This window comes from Mastigoproctus giganteus, chromosome 12 (assembly GCF_048544385.1).
Source record: "Mastigoproctus giganteus isolate SK-2022 chromosome 12, ASM4854438v1, whole genome shotgun sequence".
In the NCBI taxonomy this organism is placed as follows: domain Eukaryota; kingdom Metazoa; phylum Arthropoda; class Arachnida; order Uropygi; family Thelyphonidae; genus Mastigoproctus; species Mastigoproctus giganteus.
The window spans coordinates 140,343,038-140,368,774 of record NC_143586.1 but is presented as its reverse complement, the minus strand read 5'-3'; positions in this window follow the sequence as shown (position 1 = coordinate 140,368,774).

The window sequence follows — 25,737 nt, the reverse complement described above, 5'->3', positions numbered from 1 at the left end:
TAGTCATCTCAGTTTGTGTCCCGATAGTGCACTTAGCAGAAACCTTCTGGGCGTATGAAGGTTTCCCGCTATTTACTGGTTGGATACGTTTTCTGGCCTCTGGGTAGGAGATATTCAGCTCTGTCTTCAGTTTTTGTATTTCTTTTTCATCCTTCCACCGCTGGCATGCTCTGGAGTAGGCAGGATGATCTTGTTGACAATTTACACAGATCGGTTTAGAAGCTGAACATTCCTTGCTCTCGTGGTCTTTCGCACCACATCGAGCACAGGCAGGGTTACCACGACAAGATGTTTGTGAGTGGCCGTATTTTTGGCATCTAAAGCACCGCAGTGGGTTTGGGATATAAATCCTCACTGGGCAGTTTAGATAGCCTGCCTTGATGGAACTTGGAGGCCGTGGGGTGTTAAACGTTAGGATGAGAACTCGGGTAGGGACGAGATTCCCACCCTTTCTCATTGATATCCTTTTGACAGCTGTCACTCCTTGGTCTTTTAGTTCAGAGCAGATCTCTTCTTCAGAAACATGAAGAAGGTCCCACTCTGAAATGACGCCTCTTGAAGAGTTCAAAGTTTTGTGGGGGGTTACAATGATAGGTATTCCCCCTATTGATGTGGCGTTCAGGATTTTTTCTGCCTGTTTAATATTTGTAGCTTCGACCAAAAGGTCGCCAGAACGCAGTCGTTTAACAGATTTAGGTGAACCAGCCAACCCTTCTAATCCTTTCTGGATGAAGAAGGGTGACATCTTTCCAATGGACTGCTCTCCGGTGGAATGGATTGTTGTTGTTGTATTGGGGTTTTTTGGCACAAGGGCCTCTTGGGCCATATTGTGCCTATTCAGGATTTGTTTGTCACTTTGATCACAGTCTATCATACAGATTTATGTGCTTCAAATAATTAAACAGTTCCTCGAAATTTGCTTCATTGCCAAGAATATCAAATAACGTTAATGGTTCCTTTAAGTTGGACAGGGAGCTAAAGCTTGATTTTCTGACTGTTGAAAGTTGGGGACATTCTATGAGGATGTGTTTTATTGTGAGCTGCGACTGACAGAAGAAACACTGAGGAGGATTCTCTCCCATAAGCAAAAACAGGTGAGTTGGGTGCGAATGGCCGATGCGGAGCCTTGCTAGAATCACTTCTTGTCGCCTGCTTCTCCTGCAACTAGATGTCCACAGTTGTGGCTCTTTTTTTATCTGCAGTAATTTATTATTGGTTTGAGTTTTCCAAAGGAGAGACCATTGTTTCCTGCATGTTGTTTTAATGACAGATTTGTGATCGGTGTAGGGAACTTTTATTTGTCTGGAAGATCCAGCGTCGGGTTTGTTTGTTTGTTTGTTTGTTTTGGTTTTATTGGCGCATTAGCTACTAAGGCTATAATGCGCCAAGACCATGTCATTTATAAAATAATTTAAACTTTCAGTGACCTAATTAGTTAGGTCACTATGTCAAGAAGTATAAGAAAAATGTAAATTTTATAAACGAGTAAAAATATTTATTGACTTTAAAAATCTAAAAATAGCAGACACATTGTCATTGTCGGATAAAATCTGACTGAGTGTATATGGCTCAGTCAGATCATTAAAAGCGGTAAGACGGATACTGCTAAAAACTGGACATTCGATTAAAATGTGTCTAATTGATAAAACTGTGCCACAAGACTCACACATAGGAGGGTCATCAGCCCTCAGCAAAAATGAATGAGTTAAATGACTGTGTCCTATGCGGGTCCGGGCAAGGACAACTTCCTCCTTACGATTCCTGCGCAGACTAGACTGCCACGGTTCAATTACAGGCTTTATACGATATAGTTTATTTCCAGTCTGTCTATTCCACAAGTCCTGCCATTGGGAGTGTATTTTCTCGAGTATTCTTTGCCTGTAGTCTGTATAGGGGACTGACAGGCAGCGATTATTTCTGGGAATTGTTGATTTGGCTGCGGTGTCAGCCAAATCATTTCCCTTAATCCCAATGTGGCTAGGAATCCAGCAGAAGCGGATATCATATTCACGTTCACGGAGGAAGTGAATCTTCTGCTGAATGCTAGACAGAACTGGATGAGAATTAAATCTCACGGTTATTAAAGCCTGTAACACACTAAGAGAATCAGAATATAAAATGAACCGTTGGTTTTGGCATTTACTGATGTGATCCAAAGCTAACTCAATAGCGTGCAGCTCTGCAGTAAATATACTGCATTCAGAGGGAATCTGCTCCGATGTAGTGGTGTCCCTAAAGACAGCAGCAGATCCCACATATGATTCTGACTTCGAACCGTCTGTGTAAACTGGCGCGAAGTCAGAATGTTCAGCTCGGTGTGCTGAATAAAGCTGCAGGTAGACCGATGATGGAGTGTCCGACTTTCCCCAATTTTTAAGGGACAAGTCACATATTGGAATACGAGCATGCCAGGGTGGAAGGGGTTGCTTCGGTGTTTGGGCAACCTTGTCTACCTTGATATCAAGTTCTATGAGTAGCTCTTGGAGACGAATTCCAAAAGGACGATTAGCAGTCTTACGGGTATTGTACAAATTTTCCCATCGTGGCTCAAAAACGGATAGCCACGTAGGATGGTCTGGCAGGGATTTCAGTTTAAAAGCGTAGTTTAGACACAACTGCTTACGTCGAAGCGATAACGGTGGTTCGTTTGCTTCGACGTATAAACTCTGGACAGGAGATGTTCTATATGCTCCAGTAGCGATACGAAGAGCCTGGTGATGGACAGGATCCAGCCATCGAAGGGCACTGTCTCTGGCTGAAGAATATACCTGGGACCCATAATCAAGTTTGGATCGCACAAGTGCACGGTAAAGCCGAAGAAGCGTGCATCGGTCCGCTCCCCAAGATGTAGAGGAGAGCGAGCGGAGAATATTAAGCCCGCGTGTGCACTTTGTGCGAAGTTGACGGATGTGGTGCAGAAAGGTCAACTTTTTATCAAATACGAGTCCCAAGAATTTTGTGTCCGCTGCTACTGGAATAGCATTTTGTCCGAGCATTAATTCAGGTTCAGGATGAAGATTACGCTTACGACAAAAATGTACGCAAACGGTCTTCTCCGGCGAGAACCTGAAGCCATTTGCAAGTGCCCAGGAGTTGAGGCGGTCAATGGCTTTCTGCAGTTGTCTTTCAATAACCCTCATGTTGCATGACTGACAAAAAATGCTAAAGTCATCAACATAGAGGGCACTGTTTACAGTTGGAGGAAGTTGTTCTGTGATGGAATTTATTTTGATGGCGAAAAGCGTGACACTTAATACTGATCCTTGTGGTACTCCCTCCTCTTGGCTAAAGGAGCGAGAGAGTGAGGATCCCACACGAACTTGGAAAGATCGATTGGCTAAAAAGTTTTGAATAAACACGGGGAGATGCCCTCTAAGGCCTAGGCTGTGCAGATCTTTTAAGATGCCAAATCTCCAAGTTGTGTCATACGCTTTCTCCATGTCAAAGAACACCGACACCAAGTGTTCACGTTTTAGGAAAGCATCCCGGATGGATGTTTCCAGTCTAATAAGATGGTCCAAAGTGGACCGGTTCCTTCGGAAGCCGCACTGGATGTTGGAGAGAAGGTCATTGGTTTCTAAATACCAGATTAAACGAGAATTCACCATTCTCTCCAGGATTTTGCACAAACAGCTAGTCAGAGCAATGGGACGATAATTTCTAGTGACTTTTGGATCCTTTCCTGGCTTAGCGAAGGCAAGAACGGTTGCCTTGCACCAGGGATCCGGAAACTGCCCTTCGGTAAAGATTCTGTTATACAGAAAGAGCAGATAATCCATAGATTTTGGTGAAAGATGTTTAATCATATCATAATGGATGCCATCTGGTCCAACAGCACTTGCTTTGGAAAGAGTGAGGGCTCTTTTCAGTTCATGAATAGTGAATTCCCTGTTGTAGGGACAGTCGCTCTTACAATTAAAATTAAGTGCCTGTTTTTCTATTTTTTGTTTCAGGACCAGGAACTCTGGGGAATAAGAAAATGTTGCACAGATTTTAGAGAATGTTTCCCCAAGAGAGTTGGCTATTGCAGTTGGATCTGCAATAGCGCATCCATTATAATCTAGGATTGAAGTAGGGTGGGATGTATGTTTTCCCTTCATTTTCCGGATTTTATCCCAGACTACCTTAGAGTTGGTAGACTGGGTAATAGATGATGTAAAACGGATCCACGATTCCCTTTGACTCTGACGGCGGATGTAGCGTGCTTTGGCTCGTGCACGTTTAAACACTATAAGGTTGTTCGTGGTGGGATATCGACGGAATATCCCCCACGCTTTGTTTTGAGCCTTTTTTGCTGCTGTGCATTGGGAATTCCACCAAGGTTTGGGAAATGGTGGAAACCGGGTAGATGTTTTTGGAACAGTATTCGCAGCTGCTTGGACGATAATTTCTGTGATGTACGTTACTGCATCATTGATCGGCTTGGTTTGGTTTGGTTTGGTTTTGGTTTTATTGGCGCATTAGCTACTAGGGCTATAATGCGCCAAGACCATGTCATTAATAAAAATTTAAACTTTCAGTGACCTAACTAGTTAGGTCACCATGTCAAAATAAATAATAACAAAAGTATAAAAGATAAATCAATGGAAAAGAACAATAAAATGTAAATTTTATATGGCAGTAAAAATGTTTATTGATTTTAAAAAGCTAAAAACAGCAGACACATGGTCATTGTCAGATAAAATCTGACTGAGTGTATAAGGCTCAGCCAGATGACTAAAAACGGTAAAGTATAAATCACGTTCATGTCTAAAACGTGGACATACGGTTAAAATGTGATTAATAGATAAAATGGTGTCGCATTGCTCGCACATAGGACAGTCATCTGCCCTCAGCAGAAAAGAATGTGTAAGATGACTGTGTCCTATGCGGAGACGAGCTAGAACAACTTCCTCCTTACGAATCCTGCGCAGACTAGACTGCCACGGTTCAATTACAGGCTTTATACGATATAATTTATTCGCAGTCTGTCTATTCCACGAATCCTGCCATTGGGAATGTACCTTTTGATGTACTATTTGCCTGTAGTCTGTATAGGGGACTAACAGGCAGCGGTTATTATTGGGAATTGCTGATTTGGCTGCGACGTCAGCCAAATCATTTCCCCTAATCCCAATGTGGCTCGGAATCCAGCAGAAGCGGATGTCATATTCACGATCATGGAGAACGTGAATCTTCTGCTGAATGCTAGACAGAACTGGATGGGGATTATACCTCACAGATATTACAGCCTGTAACATGCTAAGAGAGTCGGAATATAAAATGAACCGTTGGTATTGGCATTTACTAATATGATCCAAGGCTAACTCTACAGCGTGCAGCTCTGCAGTAAATATGCTGCATTCAGAGGGAATCTGCTCTGATATAGTGCTGTCTGTAAAGACAGCAGCAGAGCCCACATATGATTCCGACTTCGAGCCGTCTGTGTAGACTGGCGCGAAGTCGGAATGTTCAGCTCGGTGTGCTGAAAAAAGCTGCAGGTAGACAGACGATGGAGTGTCCGACTTTCCCCAGTTTCTAAGCGACAAGTCGCATGCCGGGACACGAGCATGCCAGGGTGGAAAGGGTTGCTTGGATGTTTGGGCAACCTTGTCTACCTTGATATCAAGTTCTATGAGTAGCTCTTGGAGACGAATACCAAAAGGACGATTAGCAGTCTTACGGGTATTGTACAAATTTTCCCATCGTGGCTCAAAAACGGATAGCCACGTAGGATGGTCTGGCAGGGATTTCAGTTTAAAAGCGTAGTTTAGACACAACTGCTTACGTCGAAGCGATAACGGTGGTTCGTTTGCTTCGACGTATAAACTCTGGACAGGAGATGTTCTATATGCTCCAGTAGCGATACGAAGAGCCTGGTGATGGACAGGATCCAGCCATCGAAGGGCACTGACTCTGGCTGAAGAATATACCTGGGACCCATAATCAAGTTTGGATCGCACAAGTGCACGGTAAAGCCGAAGAAGCGTGCATCGGTCCGCTCCCCAAGATGTAGAGGAGAGCGAGCGGAGAATATTAAGCCCGCGTGTGCACTTTGTGCGAAGTTGACGGATGTGGTGCAGAAAGGTCAACTTTTTATCAAATACGAGTCCCAAGAATTTTGTGTCCGCTGCTACTGGAATAGCATTTTGTCCGAGCATTAATTCAGGTTCAGGATGAAGATTACGCTTGCGACAAAAGTGTACGCAAACGGTCTTCTCCGGCGAGAACCTGAAGCCATTAGCAAGTGCCCAGGAATTAAGGTGATCAATGGATTTCTGCAGTTGTCTTTCAATAACCCTCATGTTGCATGACTGACAAAATATGCTAAAGTCATCAACATAGAGGGCACAGTTTACAGTTGGAGGAAGTTGTTCTGTGATGGAATTGACTTTGATGGCAAAAAGCGTGACACTTAATACTGATCCTTGTGGTACTCCCTCCTCTTGGCTGAAGGGACGAGAGAGTGAGGATCCCACACGAACTTGGAAAGATCGATTGGCTAAAAAGTTTTTAATAAAAATGGGGAGTTGCCCCCTAAGGCCAAGGCTATGCAGATCTTTTAAGATGCCAAATCTCCAAGTTGTGTCATACGCTTTCTCCATGTCAAAAAACACCGACACCAAGTGTTCGCGTTTTAGGAAAGCATCCCGGATGGATGCTTCCAATCTAATAAGATGGTCCAAAGTGGACCGGTTCCTTCGGAAGCCGCACTGGATGTTGGAGAGAAGGTCATTTAATTCGAGATACCATATTAAACGAGAATTAACCATTCTCTCCAGAATTTTGCACAGACAGCTGGTCAGAGCAATAGGACGATAATTGGTGGTGACTTTTGGATCCTTTCCTGGCTTAGGAAAGGCAAGAACGATTGCCTTTCGCCAGGAGTCCGGAAACTGGCCTTCAATAAAAATTCTGTTATACAGAAGGAGCAGACAATCCATAGATTTTGGTGGGAGATGTTTAATCATTTCATAATGGATGCCATCTGGTCCAACGGCACTTGCTTTGGAAAGAGTGAGGGCTCTTTTTAGTTCCAGAATAGTGAAATCCCCATTGTAGAGGTATATGCTCTTAGATTTAAAGCTAAGTGCCTGTTTTTCGATTTTATATTTCAGGACCAGGAACTCTGGGGAATACGAAGATGTTGCCGAGATGTTAGAGAATGTTTCCCCAAGAGCATTGGCTATTGCAGTTGGATCTGCAATAGCGCATCCATTATAATCTAGGATTGAAGAAGGGTGGGATGTATATTTTCCCTTCATTTTCCGGATTTTATCCCAGACTACCTTAGAATTGGTAGACTGGTTAATAGATGATGTGAAACGGATCCATGATTCCTTTTGACTCTGACGGCGAATGTAGCGTGCTTTGGCTCGTGCACGCTTGAAGGCTATTAGATTAACAGTGGTAGGATATCGACGGAATATCCCCCACGCTTTGTTTTGAGCCTTTTTTGCTGCTGTGCATTGTGAATTCCACCAAGGTTTGGGAAATGGTGGAAACCGAGCAGATGTTTTTGGAACAGCATTCGCAGCTGCTTGGACAATTATTTCTGTGATGTACGTTACTGCGTCATTGATAGGCTCCTGACTGACTGTACTGAGGTCAAAATTTGCCTGATGTTGGAAGGCATTCCAGTCAGCCTTATCAAACTTCCACCGTGGTAACCTAAAAGGAAGACATGGTCTCCCACTGTGTAACAAGGTTATCACAGGGAAGTGATCACTTCCGTATGGATTCTCCTCCACTTCCCAAGTGAGTGAAGGGAGTAGAGAAGGGGAGCAGATAGAGAGATCAATGGCAGAAAAAGTACGGGTAGGCATGTGGAAGAAGGTGTTTGTTCCAGTATTTAGAAGGGAAAGGGCATTGTCATTGAGCATGTGCTCTATGACCCGTCCCCTTCCAGTGATGTTAGCACTACCCCACAGGGTATTATGTCCATTAAAATCCCCAAGAAGTAAGAAAGGGGGAGGCAACTGCGTTACAAGATCATCAAGGTCTTCCTGGGAGATGTCAGTCCCAGGTGGCAAATAAATAGAGCAGACCGTTAATAGAAATCCCACTGTAAGGCGAATTGCAACAGCCTCTATGCTGGTTGTAATTAGCAAGGGCTGAACTGGGGTCTGATTATTCAGAAGGATAGCCACTCCTCCATGAGCAGGACCATCCGCAATTCGATCCTTACGAAAGATTGTGATGTTATGCATGGTGGGATCATCATTTGCCTTTAGATAAGTCTCCTGCAAGCAAAAGCAAACTGGCTCGTGCTTTTGCAGGAGGGCCTTGATGTCATCTGTATTTCGCCGGAATCCACGACAATTCCATTGTAGGAATTTAGCCATTATTTTGGCTTGGGGGGTCCATCAGGCGGCTTCCGAGGTGCTGAGGGCTTACTTTTATCAGTCTTGGCTTTATCTTTTTTGGGGAAGAATGGACGCTGTCCGGTGTCCATTTCTTCCTCCACGAAGAGTTGCAAGACTGAATCAACCGGTACCTCCTTTTCCTCTACATCCATTGATTCTCTTAATTTTGGTTGCTCTTTTTTACCACTTGGTTTTGTTAGTGGTGGAGCACTAGGAGGTACGGATATTGGAGTAGCAGCTGATTGTGTTTTTGTGGTGGGTTTTTGTGAACTCAATAAATAGCGTGCAATCGGCGTGAATGACTCTCTTGGTGGTATAGTCATATCTGTTTGTGTACCGATAGTGCACTTCGCAGAAACCTTCTGAGCATATGAAGGCTTCCCGCTATTTATTGGTTGTATGCGTTTTCTAGCCTCTGGGTAGGAGATGTTAAGCTCCGTTTTTAACTTTTGTATTTCCTTTTCGTCCTTCCACCGCTGGCATGCTCGAGAGTATGCAGGGTGCTCTCCTTGGCAGTTAATACAGTTAGGCTTAGGAGCTATACATTCCTTGCTCTCGTGATCTTTAGCACCACATCGAGCACAGGCAGGGTTACCACGACAAGCTGTTTGTGAGTGGCCGTACTTTTGACATTTAAAACACCTCAGTGGGTTTGGAACGTAAATCCTCACTGGGCAGTTTAAGTACCCTGCCTTGATGGAACTTGGAGGCCTTGGGATGTTGAATGTTAGGATGAGAACTCGGGTAGGGACAAGATTCCCATCCTTACGCATGGATATTCGCTTGACAGCTGTTACTCCTTGTTCTTTTAATTCAGAGCAGATCTCTTCTTCAGAAACGTGAAGAAGATCCCACTCTGATATCACACCTCTTGAAGAGTTCAAAGTTTTGTGAGGGGTTGTGATGATGGGTATTCCCCCTATAGATGTGGCTTTCAAAAACTTTTCAGCTTGATTAACATTTGATGCTTCTATTAGAATATCTCCAGAACGCAGCCGTTTTACGGATTTGGGTGAACCTGCCATCCCTTCTAATCCTTTCTGGATGAAGAAGGGTGACATTTTCCCAAGTGACTGCTCTCCGGTGGAATGGAGAATGAGGAAGAGAGGTGTCACAGATGTTGTTTTCTCCTCAGTTCTGGCTCTTTTAGCTGAATTACTTTCGCTCTCATCTAACGATCGATTAGGTAGGGGCCTTGTTGGGGCCCCAGAAGAAGAATTTAAATTACTCATAGGAGTAAAGAAAAAATGTCTGATGCCTAAGTACCTCACCCACCACGGAGCCCTACGAGGGGGCGCCCACTCGTGAACTAGCAGGTACTGCGTACACGAATGGGACGCCGAGTTCGCTTAGAACACCATACCCACGTTACCAATAAGTCTTTATCCCGTCCCAGGACCAAAGGGAGGGAGACTTATTGGAACGCAGTTGACCCTAGCAGTATAGAACCACCCGCCGATTGATCCCAGTCGAGCCGGTCCGGGACCGCCCGTCTTGTCGAAGCAGGGGCCAAAGTGGTGTATTAAGGCTGGGCCCCTCAACCACCAGGATCCCCCTTTCCGCTTCCACGGGTCGCGGCGCACGGCTGCACACGCCGGATTCCAAAGATGTAACCCTGGAACCAAGGTATGGGCGTTAGATCCCAGTGATGCTAATCTGGAAATCCAGCAGCATCACTGGGAGGTCCCCTCACCACGTACAGGTGCCCACGTCGAGGGGCATTGATCGGCTCCTGACTGACCGTACTGAGTTCAAAATTTGCCTGATGTTGGAAGGCAGTCCAGTCAGCCTGATCAATCTTCCACCGTGGTAACCTGAAGGGAAGACATGGTCTCCCGCTGTGTAACAAGGTTATCACAGGGAAGTGATCACTTCCAAATGGATTCTCCTCCACTTCCCAAGTGAGTGAAGGGAGTAGAGAAGGGGAGCAGATAGAGAGATCAATGGCAGAAAAGGTACGGGTAGGCATGTGGAAGAAGGTGTTTGTTCCAGTATTTAGAAAGGAAAGGTCATTGTCATTGAGCATACGCTCTATGACCCGTCCCCTTCCATTGATGTTTGCACTACCCCACAGGGTGTTATGTCCGTTAAAATCCCCGAGAAGTAAGAAAGGGGGAGGCAACTGCGATACAAGATCATCAAGGTCTTCCTGGGAGATGTCAGTCCCAGGTGGCAAATAAATAGAGCACACAGTTAATAAAAATCCCACTGTCAGGCGAATTGCAACAGCCTCAATGCTGGTTGTAATTAGCAAGGGCTGAACTGGGGTCTGATTACCCACAAGGATAGCCACTCCTCCATGAGCAGGACCATCCGCAATTCTATCCTTACGAAAGATTGTGATGTTATGCAATGTGGGATCATCATATGCCTTTAGATAAGTCTCCTGCAAGCAAAAGCAAACTGGCTCGTGCTTTTGCAGGAGGGCCTTGATGTCATCAGTATTTCGCCGGAATCCACGACAATTCCATTGTAGGAATTTAGCCATTACTTTGGCTTGGTGGGTCCATCAGGCGGCTTCCGAGGTTTGTTTGTTTGTTTTTGGTTTTTTATTGGCGCATTGGCAGCTGTGGCCATAATGCGCCAAGACTATGCAATATTTAAAAGTTTAAATTCTCGGTGACCTAATTAGTTAGGTCACCATGTCCAGATAAATAATAACAAATATATAAAAATTAAATCAATAAAGAGATAACAATAACAAATTTTAAATACAATTAAAAACTTTTATTGATTTAAAATAGCTAAAAACAGCAGACACGTTGTCATTGTCGGATAAAATCTGACTGAGTGTATAAGGCTCAGTCAGATGACTAAAAGCGGTAAAACGGGTGCTGCTAAAATCTGGACAGTCAATTAAAAGGTGTCTAATCGTTAGGATTGTGCCACAGGACACACACATAGGAGGGTCATCAGCCCTCAGCAAAAACGAATGAGTTAAATGACTGTGTCCTATGCGGGTCCGGGCAAGAACAACTTCCTCCTTACGATTCCTGCGCAGACTAGACTGCCACGGTTCAATTACAGGTTTTATATGATATAACTTATTCGCAGTCTGTCTATTCCACGAATCCTGCCATTGGGAATGTATCTTTTGATGTATTATTTGCCTGTAGTCTGTATAGGGGACTAACAGGCAGTGGTCATTATTGGGAATTGCTGATTTGGCTGCGGCGTCAGCCAAATCATTTCCCCTAATCCCAATGTGGCTAGGAATCCAGCAGAAGCGGATATCATATTCACGTTCATGGAGAACGTGAATCTTCTGCTGAATGCTAGACAGAACTGGATGAGAATTATATCTCACAGATATTAAAGCCTGTAACACGCTGAGAGCGTCGGTATACAAAATGAACCGTTGGTATTGGCATTCACTAATGTGATCCAAGGCTAACTCTATAGCGTGCAGCTCTGCAGTAAATATGCTGCATTCAGAGGGAATCTGCTCCGATGTAGTGCTGTCTGTAAAGACAGCAGCAGATCCCACATATGATTCTGACTTCGACCCGTCTGTGTAGACTGGCGCGAAGTCAGAATGTTCAGCTCGGTGTGCTGAAAAAAGCTGCAGGTAGACAGACGATGGAGTGTCCGACTTTCCCCAATTTCGAAGGGACAAGTCACATGCCGGGACATGAGCATGCCAGGGTGGAAGGGGTTGCTTTGGTGTTTGGGCAACCCTGTCTACCTTTATATTAAGTTCTTTGAGTAGCTCTTGGACACGAATACCAAAAGGACGATTGGCAGTCTTACGGGTGTTGTACAAATTTTCCCATCGTGGCTCAAAAACGGTTAGCCACGTAGGGTGGTCTGGCAGGGATTTCAGTTTTAGAGCGTAGTTTAGAGACAACTGCTTACGTCGAAGCAATAATGGCGGTTCGTTTGCTTCGACGTATAAGCTCTGGACAGGAGATGTGCGATATGCTCCAATAGCGGTACGGAGAGCCAGATGATGGACAGGATCGAGCCAACGAAGTACACTGTCTCTGGCCGAATTGTATACCAGGGACCCGTAATCCAGTCTGGATCGTACAAGTGCACGATAGATGCGTAGTAGGGTGCATCGATCCGCACCCCAAGATGTTGAGGAAAGAGAGCGCAGAATATTTAGCCCTCTTGTGCACTTTGTGCGGAGTTGACGGATGTGATCCAGAAAGGTCAGCTTTTTATCGAATACGAGTCCCAAGAATTTTGTGTCCGCTGCTATTGGAATTACATTTTGTCCGAGCTTTAATTCAGGCTCAGGATGAAGATTACGCTTACGACAAAAATGTACGCAAACGGTCTTCTCCGGCGAGAACCTGAAGCCATTAGCAAGAGCCCAGGAGTTGAGGCGATCAATAGCTTTCTGCAGTTGTCTTTCAATAACCCTCATGTTGCATGACTGACAAAATATGCTAAAGTCATCAACATAGAGGGCACAGTTTACAGTTGGAGGAAGTTGTTCTGTGATGGAATTCACTTTGATGGCAAAAAGCGTGACACTTAATACTGATCCTTGTGGTACTCCCTCCTCTTGGCTGAAGGAACGAGAGAGTGAGGATCCCACACGAACTTGGAAAGATCGATTGGCTAAAAAGTTTTTAATAAAAATGGGGAGTTGCCCCCTAAGGCCAAGGCTATGCAGATCTTTTAAGATGCCAAATCTCCAAGTTGTGTCATACGCTTTCTCCATGTCAAAGAACACCGACACCAAGTGTTCACGTTTTAGGAAAGCATCCCGGATGGATGCTTCCAATCTAATAAGATGGTCCAAAGTGGACCGGTTCCTTCGGAAGCCGCACTGTATGTTGGAGAGAAGGTCATTTGATTCTAAGTACCATATTAAACGAGAATTAACCATTCTCTCCAGGATTTTGCACAGACAGCTAGTCAGAGCAATAGGACGATAGTTGGTGGTGACTTTTGGATCCTTTCCTGGCTTAGGGAAGGCAAGAACGATTGCCTTTCTCCAGGAATCCGGAAACTGCCCTTCAGTAAAGATTCTGTTATACAGAAGGAGCAGACAATCCATAGATTTTGGTGAAAGATGTTTAATCATGTCATAATGGATGCCATCTGGTCCAACAGCACTTGCTTTGGAAAGAGCGAGGGCTCTTTTCAGTTCCTGAATAGTAAAATCCCCGTTGTAGGGATAGAGGCCCTTGGACTTAAAATTAAGTGCTTCTCTTTCCAGTTTATGTTTCAGGACCAGGAACTCTGGGGAGTACGAGGATGTTGCGGAGATGTTAGAGAATGTTTCCCCAAGAGCATTGGCTATTGCAGTTGGATCTGCAACAGCGCATCCATTATAATCTAAGATTGAAGAAGGGTGGGATGTATATTTTCCCTTCATTTTCCGGATTTTATCCCAGACTACCTTAGAGTTGGTAGACTGGTTAATAGATGATGTAAAACGGATCCACGATTCCTTTTGGCTCTGACGACGGATGTAGCGTGCTTTGGCTCGTGCACGTTTGAAGGCTATAAGGTTGTTCGTGGTAGGATATCGGCGAAATATCCCCCACGCTTTGTTTTGAGCCTTTTTTGCTGCTGTGCATTGTGAATTCCACCAAGGTTTGGGAAATGGTGGAAACCGGGCTGATGTTTTTGGGACAGCATTAGCAGCTGCGTGGACAATGATTTCTGTGATGTACGTTACTGCGTCATTGATAGGCTCCTGACTGACTGTACTGAGGTCAAAATTTGCCTGATGTTGGAAGGCATTCCAGTCAGCCTGATCAAACTTCCACCGTGGTAACCTAAAAGGAAGACACGGTCTCCCACTGTGTAACAAGGTTATCACAGGGAAGTGATCACTTCCGTATGGATTCTCCTCCACTTCCCAGGTGAGTGAAGGGAGTAGAGAAGGGGAGCAGATAGAGAGATCAATGGCAGAAAAAGTACGGGTAGGCATATGGAAGAAGGTGTTTGTTCCAGTATTTAGAAGGGAAAGGTCATTGTCATTGAGCATACGCTCTATGACTCGTCCCCTTCCGTTGATGTTAGCACTACCCCACAGGGTGTTATGTCCGTTAAAATCCCCGAGAAGTAAGAAAGCGGGAGGCAACTGCGTTACAAGATCATCAAGGTCTTCCTGGGAGATGTCAGTCCCAGGTGGCAAATAAATCGAGCAGACCGTTATTAAAAATCCCACTGTAAGGCGAATTGCAACAGCCTCTATGCTGGTTGTAATTAGCAAGGGCTGAACTGGGGTCTGATTACCCACAAGGATAGCCACTCCTCCATGAGCAGGACCATCCGCAATTCTATCCTTACGAAAGATTGTGATGTTATGCAGGGTGGGATCATCATTTGCCTTTAGATAAGTCTCCTGCAAGCAAAAGCAAACTGGCTCGTGCTTTTGCAGGAGGGCCTTGATGTCATCAGTATTTCGCCGGAATCCACGACAATTCCATTGTAGGAATTTAGCCATTATTTTGGCTTGGTGGGTCCATCAGGCGGCTTCCGAGGTGCTGAGGGCTTACTTTTATCAGTCTTGGCTTTGTCTTTTTTGGGGAAGAATGGACGATGTCCCGTGTCCATTTCTTCCTCCGCAAAGAGTTCCAAGACTGATTCATCCTGTACCTCCTTGTTCTCTACATCCATTCTTTCTGTTGTTACTTCAGGCTCTTTACCACTTGGTTTTGGTAGTGGTGGAGCACTAGGAGGTACGGATATAGGAGTGGCAACTGACTGTGTTTTTTTGGTGGGCTTTTGAGAACTCAATAAATAGCGTGCAATCGGGGTGAATGACTCTCTTGGTGGTATAGTCATCTCAGTTTGTGTCCCGATAGTGCTCTTAGCAGAAACCTTCTGGGCATATGAAGGTTTCCCGCTATTTACTGGTTGGATACGTTTTCTGGCCTCTGGGTAGGAAATATTCAGCTCTGTTTTTAGTTTTTGGATTTCTTTTTCGTCTTTCCACCGCTGGCATGCTCTTGAATAGGCGGGGTGCTCACCTTGGCAGTTAACACAGGCGGGTTTTGGAGCTGTACATTCCTTGCTCTCGTGGTCTTTAACACCACATCGAGCACAGGCAGGGTTACCACGGCAAGATGTTTGTGAGTGGCCGTATTTTTGGCATCTAAAACACCGCAGTGGGTTTGGGATATAAATCCTCACTGGGCAGTTTAGATAACCTGCCTTGATGGAATTTGGAGGCCGTGGGGTGTTAAACGTGAGGATGAGAACTCGGGTAGGGACGAGATTCCCATCCTTCCGTATCGATATTCTCTTTACAGCTGTCACTCCTTGGTCTTTCAATTCAGAGCAGATCTCTTCTTCAGAAACATGAAGAAGGTCCCACTCTGATATGACACCACGTGAAGAATTTAGAGTTTTGTGAGGGGTTACGATGATAGGTATTCCCCCTATGGATGTAGCCTTTATGATTTTTTCCGCTTGCTTGGTGGTAGAAGCTTCGACCAAAAGGTCGCCAGAACGCAGTCTTTTTACAGATTTTGGTGAACCTGCCAACCCTTCTAATCCTTTCTGGATGAAGAAGGGTGACATCTTTCCAATGGACTGCTCTCCGGTGGAATGGAGAATGAGGAAAAGCGGTGTCACTAATGGTGGTGATTTATCCTCAGTTCTGGCTCGTTTTGCAGAGGTGTTATCTGCGTCATCATCTCGATTAGGTAGGGGCCTTGTTGGGGCCCCAGAAGAAAGGGGATTTGAATTACTCATGAGAGTAAAGAAAAATGTCTGATGCCTAAGTACCTCACCCACCACGGAGCCCTACGAGGGGGCGCCCACTCGTGAACTAGCAGGTACTGCGTACACGAATGGGACGCCGAGTTCGCTTAGAACACCATACCCACGTTACCAATAAGTCTTTATCCCGTCCCAGGACCATAGGGAGGGAGACTTATTGGAACGCAGTTGACCCTAGCAGTATAATACCACCCGCCGATTGATCCCAGTCGAGCCGGTCCGGGACCACCCGTCTCGTCGAAGCAGGGGCCAAAGTGGTGTATTAAGGCTGGGCCCCTCAACCACCAGGATCCCCCTTTCCGCTTCCACGGGTCGCGGCGCACGGCTGCACACGCCGGATTCCAATGATGTAACCCTGGAACCAAGGTATGGGCGTTGGATCCCAGTGATGCTAATCTGGAAAACCAGCAGCATCACTGGGAGGTCCCCTCACCACGTACAGGTGCCCACGTCGAGGGGGGCTTCCGAGGTGCTGAGGGCTTACTTTTGTCAGTCTTGGATTTATCTTTTTTGGGGAAGAATGGACGCTGTCCCGTGTCCATTTCTTCCTCCGCAAAGAGTTCCAAGACAGATTCATCCTGTACCTCCTTGTTCTCTACATCCATTGTTTCTGTTCTTACTGCAGGCTCTTTACCACTTGGTTTTGGTAGTGGTGGAGCACTAGGAGGTACGGATATAGGAGTGGCAACTGACTGTGTTTTTTTGGTGGGCTTTTGAGAACTCAATAAATAGCGTGCAATCGGGGTGAATGACTCTTTTGGTGGAATAGTCATCTCAGTTTGTGTCCCGATAGTGCACTTAGCAGAAACCTTCTGGGCGTATGAAGGTTTCCCGCTATTTACTGGTTGGATACGTTTTCTGGCCTCTGGGTAGGAGATATTCAGCTCTGTCTTCAGTTTTTGTATTTCTTTTTCATCCTTCCACCGCTGGCATGCTCTGGAGTAGGCAGGATGATCTTGTTGACAATTTACACAGATCGGTTTAGAAGCTGAACATTCCTTGCTCTCGTGGTCTTTCGCACCACATCGAGCACAGGCAGGGTTACCACGACAAGATGTTTGTGAGTGGCCGTATTTTTGGCATCTAAAGCACCGCAGTGGGTTTGGGATATAAATCCTCACTGGGCAGTTTAGATAGCCTGCCTTGATGGAACTTGGAGGCCGTGGGGTGTTAAACGTTAGGATGAGAACTCGGGTAGGGACGAGATTCGCACCCTTTCTCATTGATATCCTTTTGACAGCTGTCACTCCTTGGTCTTTTAGTTCAGAGCAGATCTCTTCTTCAGAAACATGAAGAAGGTCCCACTCTGAAATGACGCCTCTTGAAGAGTTCAAAGTTTTGTGGGGGGTTACAATGATAGGTATTCCCCCTATTGATGTGGCGTTCAGGATTTTTTCTGCCTGTTTAATATTTGTAGCTTCGACCAAAAGGTCGCCAGAACGCAGTCGTTTAACAGATTTAGGTGAACCAGCCAACCCTTCTAATCCTTTCTGGATGAAGAAGGGTGACATCTTTCCAATGGACTGCTCTCCGGTGGAATGGATTGTTGTTGTTGTATTGGGGTTTTTTGGCACAAGGGCCTCTTGGGCCATATTGTGCCTATTCAGGATTTGTTTGTCACTTTGATCACAGTCTATCATACAGATTTATGTGCTTCAAATAATTAAACAGTTCCTCGAAATTTGCTTCATTGCCAAGAATATCAAATAACGTTAATGGTTCCTTTAAGTTGGACAGGGAGCTAAAGCTTGATTTTCTGACTGTTGAAAGTTGGGGACATTCTATGAGGATGTGTTTTATTGTGAGCTGCGACTGACAGAAGAAACACTGAGGAGGATTCTCTCCCATAAGCAAAAACAGGTGAGTTGGGTGCGAATGGCCGATGCGGAGCCTTGCTAGAATCACTTCTTGTCGCCTGCTTCTCCTGCAACTAGATGTCCACAGTTGTGGCTCTTTTTTTATCTGCAGTAATTTATTATTGGTTTGAGTTTTCCAAAGGAGAGACCATTGTTTCCTGCATGTTGTTTTAATGACAGATTTGTGATCGGTGTAGGGAACTTTTATTTGTCTGGAAGATCCAGCGTCGGGATGCTTTGCAGCAGCATCCGCATGTTCATTGCCTGAGATGCCAACATGACCAGGGATCCAGCAGAAGGTAACCTTCTGATTGACTGTTTGATAGTGAAATAACTTAGATCGGATCTCTTTAAGAATGGGGTGAGAGGGACAAAAAGTAGATTGAATGGCAGTGATAGCGCTTAAGGAGTCTGAATATATCAAGGATTCCTTGATATGGTACTTGTTTATATTATCTAGAGCCAGTTTTATTGCGAATAATTCTGCAGTATAAATACTGCATTCAGTGGGAAGAGAAACAGCTACTGAGAAGTTGGAGGAGACTGCTGCAGCACCTACGGCTGTATCCGTTTTGGAGCCATCAGTATAGATATGTACTTTTGATGAGTTTTCCAAGGAATGCGATTTATGGAGCTGTTGAAAATTTGTATTAGCCAGGGATGTCTTCCCCCATCTTAAAAAGAAATTGTCACAGAGAGGTACGAATTCAGTCCAGGGAGGTTCGGGAGTACCAAGGTCTTGGAAGACATTATGAAAATTAATGTTCCAACTGATCATGAGCTCTTGCAGTCGAAGCCCTGCTGGGCGATTCTCATTAGGTTTATTTTGATATAGCATGGTGTATTTAGGGTCGAACAAGTGCTGCCAGCTAGGATGTGATGGAATACTCTTAATCTTTAGTGCATAGTTACATAATAAGGATTTTCTCCTTAGGTGCAGTGGAGGTTCATTTGCCTCAATATACAGGCTGTGGATCGGAGATATTCTAAAGGCTCCCACAGCTATCCTAAGGGCACTATGCTGTATGGTGTTCAGTCGTAATAGGGAACTGTTCCTAGCGGAGTCATAGACAGGTGATCCATAATCTAAGCGTGATCTTATTAAAGCTCTATAGAGATGGAGAAGAGAGCTTCTGTCAGCACCCCAGGACATGGCGGAAACGGCTCTTAGGATGTTCAGTTTTTTAAGACACGTGGTTCGAAGGTAAGATATATGGGAAGCAAAATTAAGTTTATTATCTAAATGTAGCCCCAACAGACGAAAATTGTTAGTGACAGGTATCAGGCTGTTTTTTAAAAATATTTCTGGATCCGGGTGGAGTTTTCGTTTTTTACAAAAGTGAATTGCAGTGGATTTTTTTTCGGCTAAAGAATAACCATTCCGCAGTGCCCATGATTCTATTTTAGCTATGGAAATTTGAAGTTGTCTTTCAATGATGTTCATAGTTTGAGATTGACAGGAGATAATGAGGTCATCGGCAAACATATAGGATTCTACTGTATTTGGTACTTCCCGTGTCATGTTTGTAATTCTTACTGCAAATAATGTTGGACTTAGAATAGAACCCTGCGGTACACCCTCCTCTTGTTCAAATGATTTGGATAAATTGTTCATATACCTTACCTGAAACGTTCTGTTGCATAGAAAATTTTGTATGAATTGAGGTAACTGACCTCTCAAGCCGAAAGAATGGAGATCTTTTAGTACACCATATCGCCAGGTGGTATCGAAGGCTTTCTCAATATCGAGATTGATCATGACTAGATGTTCTCTCCTTATAAAGGCATTTCGGATGTTTGCCTCAGCTTTTATCATCACATCTAGCGTGGACCGGTTCTTTCGAAATCCATACTGGCTGCTGTTTAGTAAGTTGTTTGCTTCCAGGAACCACGTTAGCCGCCTGTGAACCATTTTTTCAAGGACTTTTCCTAGACAACTAGTCAGTGATATTGGCCTGTAGTTATGCGGAAAGGTACGATCCTTTCCTGGCTTCGGGAAGGCTAGAACAATTGAGTGACGCCAGGAGAGTGGGTAGGTATTTTCTAAGAAAATACGGTTGTAATATTTTAACAATGTTGTTTTTGCTCTGTTGTCAAGTTGCTTTAACATTATATAATAGACCCCATCTGGACCAGCAGCACTATTTGGTGTTTTATTGAGTGCCCCTACTAATTCTGCGAATGTGAATGGATGGTTGTATGGATGTGAAACTGCCGTAGAAAAATTAATCTTACGCTTTTCTGCAGATTCTTTAATTCTTTGAAAGGTTGGGTTAAAGGTGGATATTGCTGATATGCTGGCAAATGATTCAGCTAAGGCATTTGCTATATCTGCTGGTGATGACAACTCCTTCCCTTCCCAATTTAGTATTGTAGCTGGGGACTGGACATATTTGCCATTGAGCGTTTGAATTTTCCTCCAAATGATTCTACTATCTGTGTCCTTATTTATACTTGAGGAGAAGCTGATCCAGGCTTCTTTCTTTGCATTTCTTCTTATTTTGCGGAACTTGGCTCTTAGTCTTTTGAAGTTAATTAGGTTACTAGTTGTGGGGAATTTACGAAATAAATTCCAAGATCTGTTTTTTTCCCGTTTCGCATGCGTACAATCTTGGTTCCACCAGTAGTTACTGTGTTTCCGTTTCCCTGGTAAAGATTTTGGTATTGCAATGGTGGCAGCTAGTAATATTTGAGTAGTAATGTGTTCCGTGACATTTTCTATGGTCTGAGATTGTATAATTTTATCATCTAATTGAACATGAGAGGCATATTCACTCCAGTGTGCCCTACGGAATATCCAAATGGAGCGACGTGGGGAAGGGGAGTTTGCTCGTGTTTGGAGTTTGCAGAGGATTGGCAGGTGATCACTGTTCATTGGATTGTTAAGAACAGACCACTCCATAATAGTATATAAGGAGGGAGAACAGATCGAGAGGTCTATTGAACTCATGGATCCAGTCGAAAAATGAATGTAGGTTGGCTCGCCAGTATTTAAAATGGTGAGTTGATAAGCATCAAGAAAGGATTCTATTAGCTTACCTCTCTTGTCAATTGTTGGAGATCCCCACAGCGAATCCTGTGCATTGAAATCTCCGAGCAAGCAGAACGGAGATGGTAGCTGGTCTATTAGATTTTCTAGGTCGTCTGAAGTGAATAAGAAATTAGGAGGGATATATATTGACGCTATTGTAAGAGTGATGCCAATTTCAATACGCACTGCCACTGCTTCAAAAGGGGTCTGAAGAGCAATATGTTTCGATGGAACGTTGTTTCTAACAAGAATTGCCACTCCTCCACAGGCTGGCGAGTCTATTCTCCTATCTCGTCTGAAGATGGTGTAATTTTTAATGGTGGGACACACTCGTGCATTTAAGTAGGTTTCCTGTAGGGCTATGCCTGCTAGATCATACCGGTCGATGAGATCATATAAATCGTCTTTTGTATTGCGAAAGCCTCTACAATTCCATTGGAGGAATCTTTCCATTAAGTGGTTTTATTGTTTATTTTTGTTTCTGACTGCTTTTTAGTTGAAACTTGCTTAGATCGATCCAATTTCCCTTTCTCTTTTTTTGGAAAGTAGGGACGTGTGACATCCATCTCATCAGTCGCATGCAGTTCTAATATACCATCATCTGATTCATTGCGTTGGTCAACATCCATGCCCGTAGCTACTGGTGGGTTCAGAACTTTAGTTTCTGCCACTTTTGGTTTTGCTGTTTGAGGCACGTCGGTTGGAATGGTAATTGGGGTGTTACTGGCTTGTTCAGCTTTTTGCTGTGAAGGACACTGTTTGGAAGCAGAGAGCAAGGAACGTGCCCAATCGGCGATGGATATATTTGGAGGAACTGTAACATCTGTTTGAATACCTACTGACTGACATTGTTTAGCAGCAGTGGCATATGTACGCTTTGGTTCTGTTATGAGTATTTGTCTTCTTGCCTCTGAGTATGTGACTTTATTCTCGACTTTATATTTTTGGATTTTTTTCCCTTGTTTCCATAGTTCGCATATTTTGGAAAAAGCTGGGTGATTACCTTTACAGTTTGGGCAATGAGGAGTAGCAGTGCATTCAGATTGATTATGTTCGTTTGATCCACAATTTGGACATATTGCCTCACCTCTACATGCAGTTTGGGAGTGTCCATATTTTTGGCACTTATAGCACCTGATTGGATTCGGGATGTAAGGACGCACACGGCAATGAAGATAGCCAGCTTTGACAGATGTTGGTAGGATAGGAGAACTAAAAGTGAGTATTATACTCCTTGTAGGAACAAGAATACCATCTTTCCGAGTCAGGATTCTCCTTGCTTGGATTACTTTTTGTTCTTGAAGCTCTTGGACTATTTCCTCTTCTGATACATTTACTAAGTCCCATTCTGCAATTACACCCTTCGAGGAGTTTAGGGTGGCATGGGGAGTGACTTTTATTGGTTGTCCACCAAAGGTAGTCTGCTTTAATAACTTTGCAGAGTGTTGCGCTTTACTGGTCTCTACAAGAATATCCCCGGACTGAAGTCGCCTTACCATTTTCGGTGAACCTGCAACAGACTCAATACATTTTTGGATAAGGAATGGCGATAACTTACTCAGAGGCTGCTCTGAGAGAGAGTGTAGAATGAGGAATGATGGTATCTCCTCTTGAGGGGTTGTTCTCAGCCTCTTGGGTTGAGAGAAGTCATTATCATTGTCATTTATATTGTCTCGTCTTGAGCTCAATGGCTCTATAGGTGGATATATATTTTTATCCATCTTTGCTCCTTTCAGCCCTGGGAGAGTGAATTTCTCCTCCCAGGTTACCGGCCCCGCCACGGGGAGGCAGGAGCAGTGCCGCTAGAGTGACCAAGCGGTATAAAAGTTAGTACGTTAATTTAAAGAAAAAAAGAAAGGTGTTTTTCCTTTCTTAAACTAGCTTACGATTTGTAAGACTAAGTTGCCTAATAATAGGAAAGTAAGAAAACTTTTATAACTGAAACAGAACTATATCTTTGAGAAAACGCTCTAATAATCACTCAGGAAATTGCTTGATCACTATAACGCTTGGCACCCGGGGCCTCCGGTGGAATGGAGAATGAGGAAAAGCGGTGTCACTGATGGTGGTGGTTTATCCTCAGTTCTGGCTCGTTTTGCAGAGGTGTTATCTGCGTCATCATCTCGATTAGGTAGGGGCCTTGTTGGGGCCCCAGAAGAAGGATTTAAATTACTCATAGGAGTAAAGAAAAAATGTCTGATGCCTAAGTACCTCACCCACCACGGAGCCCTACGAGGGGGCGCCCACTCGTGAACTAGCAGGTACTGCGTACACGAATGGGACACCGAGTTCGCTTAGAACACCATACCCACGTTACCAATAAGTCTTTATCCCGTCCCAGGACCATAGGGAGGGAGACTTATTGGAACGCAGTTGACCCTAGCAGTATAATACCACCCGCCGATTGATCCCAGTCGAGCCGGTCCGGGACCACCCGTCTCGTCGAAGCAGGGGCCAAAGTGGTGTATTAAGGCTGGGCCCCTCAACCACCAGGATCCCCCTTTCCGCTTCCACAGGTCGCGGCGCACGGCTGCACACGCCGGATTCCAACGATGTAACCCTGGAACCAAGGTATGGGCGTTAGATCCCAGTGATGCTAGTCTGGAAGTCCAGCAGCGTCACTGGGAGGTCCCCTCACCACGTACAGGTGCCCACGTCGAGGGGCCACCACGTACAGGTGCCCACGTCGAGGGGTATTAAAGCCTGTAACATGCTAAGAGAGTCGGTATATAAAATGAACCGTTGGTATTGGCATTTACTAATGTGTTCCAAGGCTAACTCTACAGCGTGCAGCTCAGCAGTAAATATGCTGCAATCAGAGGGAATCTGCTCTGATATAGTGCTGTCTGTGAAGACAGCAGCAGATCCCACATATGATTCTGACTTCGAACCGTCTGTGTAGACTGGCGCGAAGTCGGAATATTCAGTTCGGTGTGCTGAATGAAGCTACAGGTAGACACATGATGGCGTGTCCGACTTTCCCCAGTTTCTAAGCGACAAGTCGCATGTCGGGACACGAGCATGCCAGGGTGGAAAGGGTTGCTTTGATGTTTGGGCAACCTTGTCTACGTTGATATTAAGTTCTTTGAGTAGCTCTTGGAAACGAATACCAAAAGGACGATTGGCAGTCTTACGAGTATTGTATAAATTTTCCCATCGTGGCTCAAAAACGAATGGCCACGTAGGATGGTCTGGCAGGGATTTCAGTTTTAAAGCATACTTTAAAGACAACTGCTTACGTCGAAGCGATAACGGTGGTTCGTTTGCTTCGACGTATAAGCTCTGGACAGGAGATGTGCGATATGCTCCAGTAGCAATACGTAGGGCCTGATGATGGACGGGGTCCAGCCATCGCAGGACACTGTCTCTGGCTGAGGAATATACCTGGGACCCATAATCTAGTTTGGATCGCACAAGTGCACGGTAAAGCCGTAGAAGGGTGCATCGGTCTGCACCCCAAGATAAGGTTTGGTTTTGGTTTGGTTTGGTTTGGTTTTTAATGGCGCATTGGCAGCTAAGGCCATAATGCGCCAAGACAAATTTAAAATCTTATTAAACATTTTGGTAGCAAAGGCTACCACGTCAAACAATTAATTATTATGTTTAAAAAGGTATAAAAGTAAAGGCATAAATCTTAGATCTTTGTGTAAACATTAATAAATTGTAAAAAGTTAAAAACGTCAGACAAATTGTCTCTGTCACATATTATCTGACTGAGTGTAAATGGCTCAGTCAAATTATTAAAATCAGTAAAACACAAGCGTCGTGCTTCAATAAAAACAGGACATTCTACAAAAATGTGATTGACGGTTAAAATTACGTTACATATCTCGCACATAGGTGGGTCATCCGCCCTCAGCAAGTAGGAATGCGTTAGATGACTATGACCTATGCGGAGCCGAGCAAGAACAACTTCCTCTCTTCGGTCCCTGCGTAGACTGGACTGCCATTGCGCAATTACAGGCTTAATACGATGTAATTTATTTGTCGCCTGTCCGTGCCAAGAATCTTGCCATTGGGAGAGCAATTTAGAACGTATTATTTGCCTGTAGTCTGTATAGGGGACTGACAGACAATGATTATCCAGGGAAATGGCTGATTTAGCAGCGGCATCAGCCGATTCATTTCCCCGGATCCCAATGTGGCTTGGGATCCAGCAAAAGCGAATATCATATTCCAATTCTATGAGAGAAAATAGAATCTGCCGGATCCTGGACAGGATCGGATGAGGGTTAAAACTCACCGATACCAGAGCCTGTAACGCGCTTGATGAATCACAATAAATCATATACCTCTGGTAGTCGCGATTTTTAATGTGATCTAGGGCTGATTGTATTGCATGCAACTCAGCAGTATAGATGCTAGTTTCTTGTGGGATCTTAAAGGACAATGTTTTGTGAGGGAGCACAACAGCAGATCCCACATGACATTCTAACTTTGAGCCATCTGTATAGATTGGCAGAAAGTCAGAATACTGCTGTCTATGTGATGCAAAGAGTTGCTGGTAGACAGATGGCGGTGTCGCATCCTTCTCCCAGATCTTAAGGGAGAAGTCGCAAGTTGGAAAATAAGCATGCCAGGGTGGAAAGAATTGCCTTGGTGACTGGGCAACGTTGTCTACCGACAAGTTGAGCTCATTCAGCAGCCCTTGAATGCGAATACCAAAAGGTTTGTTGGCAGTCCGACGGGTGTTGTAGAGATTTTCCCAGCACGGCTCAAAAACGGATGGCCACGTGGGATGATCGTGCAGGGATTTTAATTTGAAGGCGTTGTTGTTGTTGTTGGAGTGGGTTTATTGGCGCAAGGGCTGCTA